General features: G+C 35.7%; 1 long non-coding RNA gene across 1 annotated transcript in view; it reads right to left on the bottom strand.

The window, feature by feature from the left end:
* Positions 1-208: 208 nt before the first annotated feature.
* LOC121016255 (uncharacterized) overlaps positions 209-15,827 on the bottom strand; it is a 97,597-nt gene continuing 81,978 nt past the window's right edge. Inside the window, exon 3 of the long non-coding RNA XR_005784180.1 lies at positions 209-310. This is a non-coding gene — a long non-coding RNA (uncharacterized LOC121016255). The remainder of the gene's footprint in view (positions 311-15,827) is intronic.

Genomic DNA, 15,827 nt, shown 5'->3' with positions numbered 1-15,827 from the left:
TCATCACCGCTTTGCCCGAAGTAAGTATTTCGGGACGTGTCATTTCTGATGGACAATAGGGTGGTAATGGCTGCACCTCCATCTCGTACTTAAATGCCTTTGAATGAAAAGCACACAGTAAAGAAGAACTAGGAATATCATCACCAAAGGACCTGTTTAGATGTCAAGTTACTACCATTGGAAAAACACCCTAATCAGTCATGCTCACCTTCTCGAGAAGTAGCCCGTGGTGCTCCTGGCCTCACCACTCCATCCAAAGGCTTACTTGTCAGTGTGCTTATATCTGCGTTTTCTTCAATATATAAAAACCCTGAAGAAGAAAAAGTCCCTGCTGAGACCACTTGTTTTGCATCCTGGGAAAGACTCAAGAGAATTGTTCACCTATTAATGACAGAATTTTTCATGCTCATTAAATCCCATTGTTTCATATACGACCTTGTGCATGGTATATTCCCTTTCCAATGTTCTTGATCTCTCTTGATCTTAAAGGCACAGAACAGCGATTTCTCTATTTCCTATCATGAGAACTCAAAGGGATATCTACCTCTGGAAATTAACTATGCAGTTTTACAGGAAGTGATAATGAGAACAAAAAACACTTCTTTTCTCCAAGTTGGATCTCCATCAAAATAGTTGGAAAGCTTAAAACTGAATAGAAAATCATTTCTAAAAAGAAAAAAAAAAGCAATTGGGTAATGATAGTTAATTCCTCTCTTATACTAATTATTTACATATGGGTTGCTCATTTAAAGTCTGTATTCAGGCTAGAACTTTATGCTAGAGGAAAGAGGCAGCAGATTAAAAAACTCTTTAGTCCAGAGAAAAATGCTCCTTTCCACATGAAGACAGAAGCCTGAATCCCAGGTAGCCACTGTATTTATAAATGCCAATGATTACAAGGTGAGAGTGGGTGGCTTTGTTCGTTAAATCAGAGAATTGTGGAAAGGATCTTATACATTGCCTAGTAAAAGGTAGGCTCATTAAATTGTTGTTCCATTATCCACTATCCAAATCCATCCCAAAGAGAGAAAAAAAATCAAAAATATGATGATGGTTTTGGTGTCATCTTTGAAAATAAAAGGCAGAAAAGCTAGAGTGGTCCATATCTACCTGGAGTATATGTTGATCTAGTATATAACTATGTTATACCTGTGCTTGTCTTAGGCTACACTCTTCCATTAGAGATCCATTCCCAGTCCATCATCATTGGCCAAGGCCAAGGAAGGGGATGGATGGTGGTCATATTTTTTCACTCAGAGGCGGTGCCCCAGCAAAATCATGTGGTACTAAAGAACATACTTCAGCCAACTTCCAATCCATCGCCTAATTTTACTCCTTATCTAAACTATTTCCCTCATCAAAGTCATCTCAGACTATAAATTACTGTTACCATGTTTATTTATATTTACTTGTTGATCATCTATCTGACCATGCCATTAAAAAGTAATCACCATATGTGCAAAGACCTTGTCAGTCCACTAGAACCTAGAGATAATTGCCCATTTCCTATTTCTGCCAATCCTTCATTCCTAAGACTTTGAAAATGGATAATGGAAATTTCCCTGACTGCTCTGTCAATGTCATTTTAATTCCATTACATGCAGTGTTTTTGTTTTTTGTTTTTTTTTTTTTACTCATCAGCAGAAAACTTTACTTCTTACCACACATGGAACCTTCGACTCTCCATGCCCTAACTGGTTGCAGCAAACAGAAAAATTCTCAAATGAGTGGGAAGTCAAGAGGACAGGAAGTTTGTTGTAGGGACATAAAGAGGGCTCATGAGATCTGGAAAAATTGCAGAGCCAGGTCTATTTATCTTTGAGAGAGAGAGAGAGAGAGAGAGAGAGAGAGAGAGAGAGAGAGCAGGGGAAGGGCAAAGAGAGAGAGACACAGAATCCAAAGCAGGTACCAGGCTCTAAGATGTTAGCACAGAGCCTGACGCAGGGTTCAAACTCATGAACTGTGAGATCATGACCTGAGCTGAAGGTGGATGCTTAATCAACTGAGCCATCCAGGCGCCCCTGAGAGCCAAGTTATGAAAGCTCAGGAAACACAGAAAAACAGGCAGCCACAGAGAGTCTGTCTCACGGTGTTGCCTTCCTCTTTGCTCCACTGTCTTACCCGAGCTTGAATTTGTATATAACTTCCAAAGCCACATCTAACTCTGCCTTCCTCTCCATGTCTTTAAATTTGGGTACCTACTGATAACTGACAATTGCACCTCCATGCTCAATCATGGAATTGCAGAGAAAGAGATTAGATTGGCTCAATCTAGCTGTTCTTAGGGGTGTGCCAAGACATGTCACCAACGTGCCTATCTGGAGCCACACTCCTCCATCAGAGGTCCATCCTTGATTTATCACTATTGGCCAAAGTAAGCAGGGAAGGAAAGAGATCAAGGTCACATGGGAAGCAGGGACAGCAGAAGGGTAGAGCCACAGAAAAAGGGGCACCGGGCAGGCAGTGCAGAAACGGGCCAGGGCACTCTCAAATTCTTATTAGCCATGGTGCTATTTATAAGTATCTTAGAACATATTCCCTGTAGCTAAAATAACACAATTCACTCCTGTCTTCCATCTACATATAAAAACATAATGATCAAGAAAAAAATGGATACACCTTTCACAACAAGTTATGTAGCATATGTGCTAGTATATTTCTCTTTTTGCCATGAGTACTTGAGAACAGTAAATATGTTGCTTGTACTGATGCTAACGATGATGATGGTGGTGATGATAACTGATCACATGATACTTATTATAGGTCAAGCATGCTCTAAGCTCTTTATACCTATTAAATAATTTCTCACAAAATCCCTATGACGTGGGCATGATTATTAATCCAATGTTGAGATGAAGAAACTTAAACACAGAGAGCTAAGCTACCACGCAGCTAAAAAATGGTGGGGCCAGATTTGAATATGGCTCACTTAAAAAAAAAAAAAAAGAAGCAACTGGTAACATAAAGTGCCATTTGATTCTAAATACCCTTTTGATATGAGATGCTTCACTAATGCTATGTTTTGATGACAGCTAATAATAAGTCCCAACTTTGTGCCTTGCCGAAGAATAGCTTATCTGCAGCTTTATTGTTTTCCTTGCATTTGCAGGTTTGTTATTCAGAATCCAAATGGGGTCCCACCACTAAAATACAGAGTCTCCACAAGAATTCTCTTCTTCCAGCTCTTATACAGTCGTGACTTAGGGGGAAAAGATGCCAGCTGTCAACCACTGGCTCTCCACGCTGCAAGGAGAGTCATACTGACCAGTCTCACCTCAAGAGATTTCCCTAGTCTGCCCTCCTCACTTCCATTTTCAGAGATTTTTTATTTCACCCTCTTGATAAACAAAAACAGATTTCTGGGGGAAAAAATAGCATAACAACTTTATTTTTTTCCCCAGAAAGCCACTTTCACAGCAGATGGAACTCAGCATGCTATCGCCCAAATCTTCAGCAGACCTGAAATACGAAGAGTCCCTTATACTGAGGGCCATGCATCGTCCCATTCTGCGTCTCTTTAACTGACATCTTGAACCAGTGTACCCTTCCTTAATCTGGCCCCATTATCAGCCTAATAATACCTCTCGATATTCATAAATGCCTAGCAAGACTTTCAGCTATTTTGTACGGAGAAGAAATATCCAGCTAAATTGAGAAGATTACCACATCACCACATACATCAGTGACAGGCTCTGTGCTATTACAGTTGATTTTTGTTGACAGTTGGCTGTAGGCAGTTGTGTTTCAAATGTCTTTTTTCACTGGGAAATTAAACAAAATCCCATGCAAAATGCAGCCCTCCAGTTCAAAAACTGTAAATCCCAAATTAGCATTTCATACTTTAAAAGGTAGCACAGCACAATTTTCCATTGAAAGGTCTGTACAGTTGACACAAATGGGTGCTTCAGACATGACACTAATGCTGCTGGTGCCTTTTAAGAAAGCCACCTTTTCAGATATTATTTTTCCTCTCTCAATAATCTGCATATACTCCAGTTCTTGCCTATAAAAGAATAAAAGGGAGGAAGGAGAGAAGAATCTGACTTACTGCTTTAGATAAATTATGTCCCCAGAAATTTCTAAACAATAGGTTAAATTTAAATGGAATTGGTCAATTAAACCTTCTTAAAAATAATAAAGGCAACCTAGACATCAAGAGGTTAAAAGTCACTTCTTCTCCCAAACATTATGAAGAAAAAAGGTACTTTTGTAAGTGAGAAATACGTCCGCATCTAGAACATTTCTGATATAGGAGCCTCTCAACTTTACTTTGAAACAGGTTAGAGCCCAATTTAACAAAATTTTAACATGTGGGGGGGGGGGGCGCAAAGTCATAGGACTGACATTGAATAGGGCCATTTGATTCTTAAGACTGGAAATCTATTTTCCTTCTTACCCAGGAGACACTTCAGAGTGAAAGAGTTTTAAACAGTGCTGTTCCTTCATCCAAAACAATTGCTATTTAACTGGAAAATCAAAAAAAAGAAAGAAAGAAAGAAAGAAAGAAAGAAAGAAAGAAAGAAAGAAAGAAAGAAGGAAAGAAAGAAAGAAAGAAAGAAAGAAAGAAAGAAAAGAAAAGAAAAGAAAAGAAAAGAAAAGAAAAGAAAAGAAAAGAAAAGAAAGAAGGAGAGAGAGACAATAGTTGTCAGTTGGCTATCCAGGACACAAATATATTTAGAGAAAGAAATGTAATGTTTATTTCTGGACTGTGGCACAAGCATAAAATACCAGTCGGGCAATTTCATGCCAATCCTTTCGCAAACATCTCACCAAACAGCTCTTGACTCTTAGCCGTATAAAGTCAAATGTCCAGTAGTCAGAACTACTGCACTAAAGCCAAATGAAGATAAGTAGTCTTGGCCCTGTCCCTTGACCACTTTCAAAATTTGAATGGAACAAATTCCTGCACTCCTAAAAATAAGAGTTTATATCTCATAACTTTACATGATGAAAGGGAAACAACCTCACTCACTTCTGAAAGGTGAGCATATAAAAAACAAATATCAGACCCCCCAAGTAGTTTAGTGATGGCTAAAAGCATAAGATCAAGTTCATGTGAAGAATGGAAAAGTTCCTTCATCATAGCTGCTGCATATCCTGAACCTCCTCTTGGGTGTTTCTGGTTTTAATGACCCAGATGCAAACTTCATTCCTATTTCGTAGTTCTTTGTTACCCATGTTCTAAAGGAAACTAACTACCTGGCCTATGACTTCTGATAATCCTTGCTTCCACAAAGATTTAGTGCTCATCACATCTGAAGATTAAATAAATGCCTCGGCTCTGCCTTCTCCTTCAATCCAGCCATATAGTTTGTCTCCCTAGAAAGAAACTCAACTCTAAGAAGGTGGGCTCAATAAAAGACAGTCATGCAAACTAATCTATGCTGACAGAAAGCAAATCTGTGGTTGCCTTGGGCTGAGATGGAATGGGAAGTGAATGCAAAGAGACATGAGGGATCTTTTGGAGGTAGCTGGAAATGCCCTGCTCCTTGATTGTGGTGGTGGCTACATGGAGTTACATGGGTACAGTTTAGTATACATACAGTATACTTCGATCCAGTTGATTCAAAAAGAAAAAAGCAATCAAGACAGAGATGTCCTACTCCCATGAGACAGAATTTTCATACGGAAGCATAGTGGGACACTTAAGAAGAAACCCCATAACAATTTCATAACAAGGAAAATCTAAACACTGTGCAGTTTGTATTCTTAACTGAAGACTAAGCAAAGCCTAAATTATGTTCCTGCCTGGGTGAGAACAAGAAGTGTCCTGATAAAATGGAGATAAGTAATTCCATAATTACATGAGAAAATAACTCTGGATTTGTTACTGTGAGGTCAATTTCCAAACAGAAAAACAAAAATACTTTGTTTGAAAAGAAAAAAAAATCCCTACTCTTCTAGGGAATTATTAAGAGTTGTACTTTTTATTTTAGTTTAGGATCAAGACATCCGAAAGTTCCGGAAAAACTCATCTTCTTTGCTTATTTCTCAAAGACACAGATATCTGTGTGCAATGCTGGAAATTATCATTTGCAGGACAGAGGTTGTGCTCCTGAACAAAAATTCAACATCCCAAAGACAATACAGACGGTTCAGTGGAGGATAGTTCTTCTCCACTGTTAGCAACAATGGCTTGCGGAGCAGAAGAAGAGATGTGGTGGGATATAGGAGGGTGCTACTTCAAGAAACTGGTGTTACAAGAAAATTCTAAATTATAAAATAAATTATAAATAATTTTTCCCTTTCAAAAGGATTCAGTATACTACAAAACTGGTCTTAGACCAAAACTATGCCTTAAATATAAATCTTCTTCAGTCTACTTAAACTGCTATCTAGTTCTCTAATTGTTTAGAGAAAACTTTTCAGGAATTTTTCAGTATAAAGTGAGATATGTGTTTGACTATGAACAGGTATTAATGCAGCCCCTAAAATGCATAACATAACTTTATTTTTAAAAATCAGCAGATATCACATAACCGCTCCAGTTTTGGCCTCTGTGACACTCTTAATGAGGCAGGCAATGGGAAATGAAGATTGCCCCATTTTTGAATGGAAAGTTAAATGTAGAGAGCTCAAGTGATTTTCCTGGAGTTACTCATCAAATTAGTAGAAATGGCCCAATAACTGATTTCTTGCTTCCAAATATAGTACTGTTTCACTAGATAAATACTTCTTCCTCCTGCAGTTATATTCGAAAAATATCACATTGCACATTGTCTTTTCTTTTCAAAGAGCTTCTCATATATTATCCATTTACTAATTTATTCACTCAGTAAAGAAACATTTACTAAGAATCTACTAAATGCTAGTCCCCCAAATGAATAGCACATGACTCCTATCTTTTAGGAGTCTTAGATTGTTGCTGGGGTAAAAGACACATACACTCTTTTTAACCCAAGAGCAGCGTCCAATGATATAGCTTAGGCATAAGGTATTAACATAACCTAGAGAAGACTTAGTTAAGCCAGACTGAGGTTGGGAGGAGAAATTAGAGAAGAATTCTTGGAAGATGTGACATCTGAGCTAAGTCATGAAGACCTTGTTAAGGAAGAAGGAAAAAGTGGTAGAGAGGAGTGTGTGTGTGTGTGTGTGTGTGTGTGTGTGTGTGTGTGAGAGAGAGAGAGAGAGAGAGAGAGAGAGAATAATAGGATAAATGAAGATAAAACTTACCAAATCATAACATTTTAAAGGAACTTAGAAAATAGAGTATTTGCATTTGAACAAAAAAAATAAATAAATAAAGCCTCAGGGTTGTGAAGCAACACACATAAGCTCTGTTAGTTGATAGCATTTAGTTATTTCTTGCTTCCACTTAGCTTTTTTCCATTATTCTTCATTGTCAATTCAGGTAAAAATAGTAATGAAATGTTTCTTATTTCATGGAAAGATGGCTGGTTATTGGTTATGCTTTGTCTTTAAAAGATGTAAAATAGCATGTAAGAAACATAATTTTTGAAAAGATTAATTTCTAGTTGGGAGCATCACCATCCACATCATTTGCATATCACTTTTTTTTCCACATGGCTTTCTACATACTATTTTGAAATAACCCAGGGATTAGAAAGCAAAATTCCTGCCCCCATAGTGCAAATGTGAGAGGGGAGAAAGGCTAAGAGAACAAAAATGACTTGACAAAAACCACGGGAAGTGGCAGAGTGGAGACTTGAATCCAAACTTTCTGAATTTCCACCAAGATCTTTCCACTGTAACTCAGGTACCTCTTTGAAACATGCAAAGGAGAACTTTTAATATTTTTTTGCCTTAATATATCACTGTTCATTGTTTATGACTAATTTCATATGTACATATTATTCCTTAGCTTAAAAATCAGAAGTGTTATTACTCTGAATAACGGACAGAGTTGCATGATGGTAAAGAGACTCAGATACTCAGAACTTTCAAACAGAAGTCACTAATGTCCATGTGAATGCAAAGCCACATAACCATAAGTCACAGTTAAAATATGTAAAAGGTAAAATATTTTTAGAGAACAACAGCTTTTATCCAAACTCATTCCAGACATGTATATTCAATGGCTCCCTTTTTATGACACAGTGGGGGAAAGTCCTTGGCTTATTTTGGTGCCATAAATTCGAAGAAAGAAACAATTTGCCATGTTAGTTTTCAATCACCCAGTGAAATCCAAGTTCCCTTTGACATTGATGCTATTCCCAATTCAACAATGCTAAATTTTAACTATCCTCCCTTTCAATTAGCTAGGTTTCTGTTTGCTTACTTTGTCCGTGGTTATAGCCTTCCCTCATGGACCTAAGATCACTGTTTTCCTTTCTCTTTATGCTCTGTGAGCATCAACTATCATGGGGCGTGCGTGTAATTGTCATTCAGTGTGAAAAAGCCAGCTGGAGGTATCACAATCATGTCAATATACCAGTCAGCAAGAAAACCTCCAAGCTGATTGCTTTCTATTTAGATATAATATTACATGGATTGAAAACTGCTGCTCCTACCAACTTCTGAGTGCTATTATCATGTTTTCCATACTCATATACAATCAATTAAAGATATGTGTATATACAAATATTATATATTTATTTTTGTGTATATATATCAATATTACATATTTATAAATATTAAATATCTAAGTTATACCAAGGAAAATAAAACTTGTCATATCCATGCAAGATATGTGAAATCAGAAATTATTTAATTACTATAAAAGATGGAGTCTTAGGACTCTAGGAGACTATGAGAGGTTAATTGCATCAGACCAGCTCACTCTCTTTAATAACTGCAGTGAAACCCACCCAATGGAGACTGCTATTTCTTCTCAGCAGAAAACTTTCCAACCTCTCTTTACGTCTAGCTTGATATCATGTCTGGTGTCCCATGTCTTTCCTGGGTGTCAATGTCTTATTCAATAATCACTTAAGCTCCCTTTTGTTGCTCAAACACAGTGAAAAATGAAAAAAAAAAAAAACAAAAACAAAAAACAGTTCACTATTACCATACAATATTCTCATGTATTCAGGCTAGTGGCCTTATATAAGTGGAACTGAAAATGTAACAAAATGGAGAAGATTTTAGTTTCTAGATCTCCTCTAGGGAACAGAATTACATGTGGTAAGAAAAATTACTTTGCTAGCCCCTCAGATTATGGTAGAAGGAGCAGTGAATGCTCCAAGAGGCATTTTCCAGTCACAATAAATAGTTGATAAATTGTCTTCCAAAAAGATACAATCTGGTTAAATTCAGAGGCTAGCTGTGCTGGGAGAGGGTACACATTTGTAGCCACAACTACATTGTTGAGGATGATAGAAAAGGATTGAGAAGCGCCACAATAATCCCCTTCTCTTACCTTCTGCATAGCACAGTGCCTTTGCTCTAATTAAATGTTGAACAAAGGCACCAAGTTATTATCCTCCCAAGCATGCCTACATGTCTTTGTCCAGCTACTAACTAAGTAGCTGGGAAACTGAATGACTTTGAATAAGGAACCTGGACCTTCCTTGCCTAGTCCTGAACTAAGCTCTTTACACGAATTAGTGGCTTCTGAAAATTTTTAAGCCAAAAACTCTTGATTCAAATGAAAGTTTACCATTTAAAAAAATAAAAGTAAGGATGGCAAGGTCAGTGATTCTAGGTGAAGATGGGGGAGAGGGTTGGTAAAGAGACTCAAGCCTTCTGAGGTGGCCCTCCATGTAACCCCTGCTGCTATGGGGTGATGGATTATAAACTTCCAGACTACATGATCTAAAAGCTTACCCCAGTTCTGAAATTGTAGGATTCTCATAAATCTTTCCCAAAGGATTTTTGGTTAATTTTAGGATGGGAGTGTAATCAGCTAAACAGCAATAGACAGCTCCAGGCTCTCATTGCTCCACAGAAATATTAAAAAACAAACAAAAACTGTCAGAATCAACTCTACCAGAACTGTGAAAAACAAAATTTACAGCAACCAAGTGATTGTGGCATCAAGAAAAAGCCAACTCCAAGGTACCAGAAGAACTTTGTGGCATTTTTACCCACCCAAGCCAATCCCCTCCCCAGAATAGTGGTAATATTAAGGCAGCAGCAGTACAGATTCCAACTGTAAGACCCTGGGCTCTGGTTTGGGAGGGAGCAGAGTACAGCTTATTCACAAATTATTTGTATGTCTGTTTTAACCAAGAGTGATCTGAAGGACTGACAAAAGGTACCCATCTGTTTCACCTAACTAGGAATTCAGAACAGAAGAGCAGTTATCACTGCTCAGAAACACTGAAAGCTAAACTCACAATACTCAGATGCTTGGGACAAAAGCAACAGTCAAAATAGACAACAGGCTACCTAAAGCCTGAGAACAAATGCTGGGAAGAGTTTCTTTAGTAAATTAGAACAGGTAAAAGCAGTCGTGTATGCAGAGAAATGAACAGAATTAACAGAAACCATCTCTGAGGAAGTTCGAGCATTACAATTGAAGATAAATACTTTAAAACAACTGTCTTAAATATACACAAGTAATTTAAGGAAAACAATGCCAAAGAACTAAAGGAAATCAGGAAAGTAATGTATAAGAAAAATGAGAATATCAATAAAGAGACAGAAATACTAAAAAGGTACCAAAAAATTATCATGCTGAAAATTATAATAGCTGAAATGAAAAATTCACTAAAGGGGTTCAACAAATATTTTAAAAGCCAGAAGAAAAAGGAATTAATAAACTTGAATATAGGACAACCGAAATTACTCACTCTGAGAAAAGAGAGGAAAAAAAAAGTACAGAGACTAAGAAACTTGTGGAATACCATCAAAAAACCAAAATACACGTTGTCCAAAAGGAGATGAGAGAAAAAAAAGGGGTGGTGGGGGGTGGAAAGAATATTTGAAGAAATACTGGCTCAAAACTTCCCAAATTTGATGAAAGACATGAATCTATGAATCCATGGAGCTCAACAAATCCTAAATAAGAAAAACTCAAAAATATGCACACTAAGACACATTATAAACTATCAAAAGATAAAGAGAGAATCTTAAAAGTAGTGAGAGAAGCAACTCATTACATACAAGGGATCCTCAATAAGATTAACAGTAGATTTCTCATCACAAATTATGAAAGCCAGAAGACAGCAGAATGAAATTCAAAGTGCTGAAATAAAAAAACGTCAATCAAGAATTCTATATTTGGCAAAAATGTCCTTCAGAAATGGGGAATAAATTAAGACATTATCAGCTAAACAAAAGCTCTGAGAGCTCATTACCACTAGCCCTGCCATATAAGAAATACTAAAGGGAGTCCTTTAGGTTAAAATATAGGACACTAAACAGTAACTTTAAGACATATGAGAAATAGAACTCTCTGGCAAAAGTAAATACATGGGAAAATATAAAATCCAGTCTTATAGTGTTTTGGTTTCTATTTGTTATTTCATATAGGAGTTAAAAGAAAAAAGCATACAAAGTAATTATAAATCTACATTAATGGGTCCACAATGTATAAAGCTATGATTTCTCACAACATTAAGGGTGGTTGGAAAACAAAGCTATATAGAAGCAGAATTTCTGTATGCTACTGAAGATAAGTTATATAGATTTTAGCTAGATCATTATAAATTTGGGATGTTAAATATAACCTCCATGGTAACCACAAAGAAAACGTATTAAAAATATATCAAAGAAAATGAGAAGGGAACCAAAATGGTTCACTATAAAAATATCAATCAAAAACAAAATAAGACTATAATGGGGAGTATGAGGGACAAAGAAGCATAAAACAAAGATAGCATAAAGTAATTAAGTCCTTTTTTTATCAGTAATTACTTTAAATATAAATAGATTAAATTCTCCAATGAAAAGGCAGAGATTTCAGAATGATTTTTTTTTGGTAATGATCCAACTATATGCTAAGTACAAGAGATTCACTTTAGATGCAAAGACACAAATAGATTAAAGTGAAAGGAGAGAAAAAGATAATCCATGCAGACAGTAACCAAAAGAGAGCTGGGTAGCTATCCTAATATTGGACAAAACAGACTTCAAATAAAAAATTGTCACAAGAGACAAAAAAGGACATTGTATATTAATAAAAATGTTGACTCATGAAGAAGATATAAAAATTATAAACATACACAAAACAACAGAGCGCCCAAAATAGATGACACAAACACTGGCAGAACTGAAGGGAGAAATAAACAGTTATATAATAGTATTTGGATAATTCAATTAACACCTTTAGTAATAGATATAATTTCTAGAGAGAAGATCAACAAGAAAATAGAGAATTTAGGGGCATCTGGGTGGTTCAGATGGTTAAGCACCTGACTGTTGATCTCAGCTTAGGTCATGATCTTAGGGATGTGAGTTCAAGCCCTGTGTTGAGCTCTGCACTGGGTGGGAAGTGCACTTAAAAATAAAATAGAGCATTTAAACACTACTATAAACCAACTAGATCTGACAGACACATAGAAAACACTCCACTAAACAAAAACAGAACATTCATTTTTCTCAAGTGCACATGAAAAAGTTCCAAGACAGACCATATACTGGCCCAGAAAACAAGCTTTAATGAATTTTAAAAGACTGAAATCATACAAAATATCTTGTTACAGTTTTGTAGAAACACTGGAAAATTCACCAATATGTAGAAATTAAACAATACAGTCTTAAATAACCAATGGGTCAAAGAAGAAATCACAAAAGCAATTAGAAAATAATTAAAGACAACTGAAAACTAAAACAGTATACTATAACTTCTGAAAACTAGAACAGTATACTATAACTTATGAGATGCAGTAAAGGCAGTACTCAGGGGGAAATTTATAGCTATAAATAATTACATTTAAAAAAAGAAGAAGGATCTCAAATCAGTGATCTAACTTTACACCTTAAGGAACTAGAAAAAGAAGAGCAAAGTAAACCCAAAGCTAGGGGAAGTAAAAAAAAACAAACAAAAAAACTATCAGAATAGTATAAATAAAACAGAGAATAGAAAAACAATACAGAGAATCAATGAAATTGAGAGTTGGTTCTTTCAAAGGGTTAACAAAATTAATAAACTTCTAGCTAGACTGACAAAGGGAAAAAGGGAAAGAGATGTAAATAACTAACATCAGAAATGTAGGAAAGGATAAGTTGTTTTTACTGAAATAAAGAGAAATAAGAGAATACTATCAACAACGGTACTTCAACACATTCTGAAACTGTGATAAAATGCACAAATTCTAGAAACACAAATTATCTAAACTGATTCAGGAAGAAATGGAAAATTTCAACAGACCTATAATAACTAAAGAGACGGAAATAGTAAACAAATACCTCCTAACAAAGAAAAGTCCAGGATGAGATAGCTTCACTGTTGAATTCTACTAAACATTTAAAGAATTAACATAAGTTCTTCTCAAACTAACTTATTCTCTGAGGCCAGCATAACTTGGATACTAACGCCAGATAAACACTTCACAAGCAAAAAAAAAAAAAATTACACATCAATGCCTTTTATGAATATGAATTATACATCATGACTAAGTGAGATTTAGCCCAGAAATGCAAGGGTGGTTAAATATCAGAAAATCAATACAATCTACCACACTGAGACACTATGGGAGTGGAGATGTGATCATCTCAATCAACAGAAAAGGCATTTGATGCTTTTCTAACACACTTTCTGATAGTAAATTAATTAATTAATTAATTAATTAATTAAACACTCAGAAAACTGAAATAGAGGGAAACTTCCTCATCATGATAAAGGGCATTAATGGAAACCTACAGTTGACATCACACTTAATGGAGAAAGTCTGAAAGCTCACCCCCTAGGATCAGGAGTAAGACAAGAACACCCACTTTTACCATGGCTAGTCAACAGTACTGGAAGTTCTAGCCAGAACAATTAGGCAAGAAAAAACAAAGTAAGTTATCTGCATTAGAAAGGAAGAAGTAAAACTATCTGTTTGCAAATGACATGATCCTAATATACAGAAAGTCCCCAAAAAATCCACAAAAAACTACTCTATCTAAACAGATTCAGCTAAGTTGCAAAGTACAAACTCAACAAACAAAAATTAATTGAGTCTATACACCTGCAATGAACAATCCTAAAAGAAATGTAAGAAATAGTTCCATCTACAACAGCATCTAAAGAATAAAATACTTAGAAATATAGTTAACCCAACAGATGAAACACAAATACACTGAAAGCTACAAAACATTTCCAAAATAAATTAAAAGAAACGTAAAGGAATGGAAAGATACCCTATGTTCATGGGTAGGAAGACATAATATTCTGAAGATGACAATTTATCAAAATTCCAATGGTGTTTTTGCAGCAATGGAAAAGCTGATCCCTCAAATTCATATGGAAGTACAAGAGGTCCCAAATAGCCAAAACCATCCTGAAAAAGAACAAAATCAGAGGACTCTAATTTCCTAATTTCAAAACTTACTAGAAAGCTAAAGGAACCAAAGCAGTTTGATAGTGATGTAAGTGTAGACTTATACAACATTAAAATACAACTGAGAATCCACAAATAAACCTATATGTCTATCTAACTTTTGAAAGAGGTGCCATGTCCATTCATTAGGGAAAGAACAGTCTTTAACAACAGTGTCAGTACAACTGAATTGACACATGTGAAAGAATGAAGTTGAACCCCCACTTCCCATCATATACACAAATTAACTCAAAATGGATCAGTATCTAAATACGAGAGCTAAAACCTAAAAACTCACAGTAAAAAGAAAAAGGGTTAAATCTTCATGGAATTTGCTTTAACAGTGACTTCTTAGATATGACACCAAAAGCATGAGAAACAAAAAGGAAAAATAAATCAGACTTCATCATAATTAAAAACTTTTGTTCATCAAAGGACATTCACCAAGAAAGTGAAAAGCCAACTCACAGAATGGGAGAGAAAATCTATAAATTTTACATATGATATGACAATTAATAACTAGAATATATAAATAATTCCTATAATTCAGCAACAAAAAGACAAACAGCCCAATCCAAAAACTTAAATAAACACTTCTCCAAAGATGTTATACAAATGGCCAATCCCATGAAAAGATGTTCGATGTCATTAGTCACTAGGGAAATACAAATGAAAACCACAGTGAGTTATGAATTCACACCTACCAGAAAGGCTATAGTTTTATAAATGGCAAGTAAGTGTTGGCAAGAATGTGGAGAAAATGGAACCCTCAAACACTGCTGAAGGGAATGTAAGATGGAACAGCTACTGTGAAATCCAACTTGGCAGTTGCTCAAAAACTAAATAAAAAATTACCAAATGACCCAGCAATTCCACTTGTAGGTGTATATACCCCAAATAAATCAAAACACAGAACAAAGAAAATACTTGTGTGTCAATGTTTAGTGAAGAATTATTTATAATAACCCCAAAGTAGAAATAGGTACCTAAGTGTGCACTGATGGGTGAATGGAATAACAAAATGTGACATATACCTACAACGGACTACTACTCAATCATAAAAAATAAAGTTCTGATACATGTAACAACATGGATGAACCTGGAAAACATGCTAAGTGAATTTAGCCAGGCCCAAAAGCCATATACTCCCTGATTTCACTTACAGTAAATATCCAGAATAGGTAGATTCACAGAGATAGAACATAGATTAGATGTTACCAGAGACTGAAGAGTGGGGGGAAATGGAAGTTGTTACTTAACTATTACAGACTCTTGCTTGGGCAGAGATGGAGAAAATGGAAATAGCTTTTCACAGACATTGTGAATGTAACTAATGTTAGGGAATGGTACACTTCAAAATAGCTCAAATGGAAAATTTGAGTGTATATACTTTACCACAATAATTCTTATCTTATCTTATCTTATCTTATCTTATCTTATCTGGCGACCCACCACTAT

Source organism: Herpailurus yagouaroundi, unplaced genomic scaffold (assembly GCF_014898765.1).
Source record: "Herpailurus yagouaroundi ecotype Mexico unplaced genomic scaffold, PumYag 210, whole genome shotgun sequence".
NCBI lineage: Eukaryota > Metazoa > Chordata > Mammalia > Carnivora > Felidae > Herpailurus > Herpailurus yagouaroundi.
This window is presented reverse-complemented; position numbering and strand designations above follow the sequence as displayed.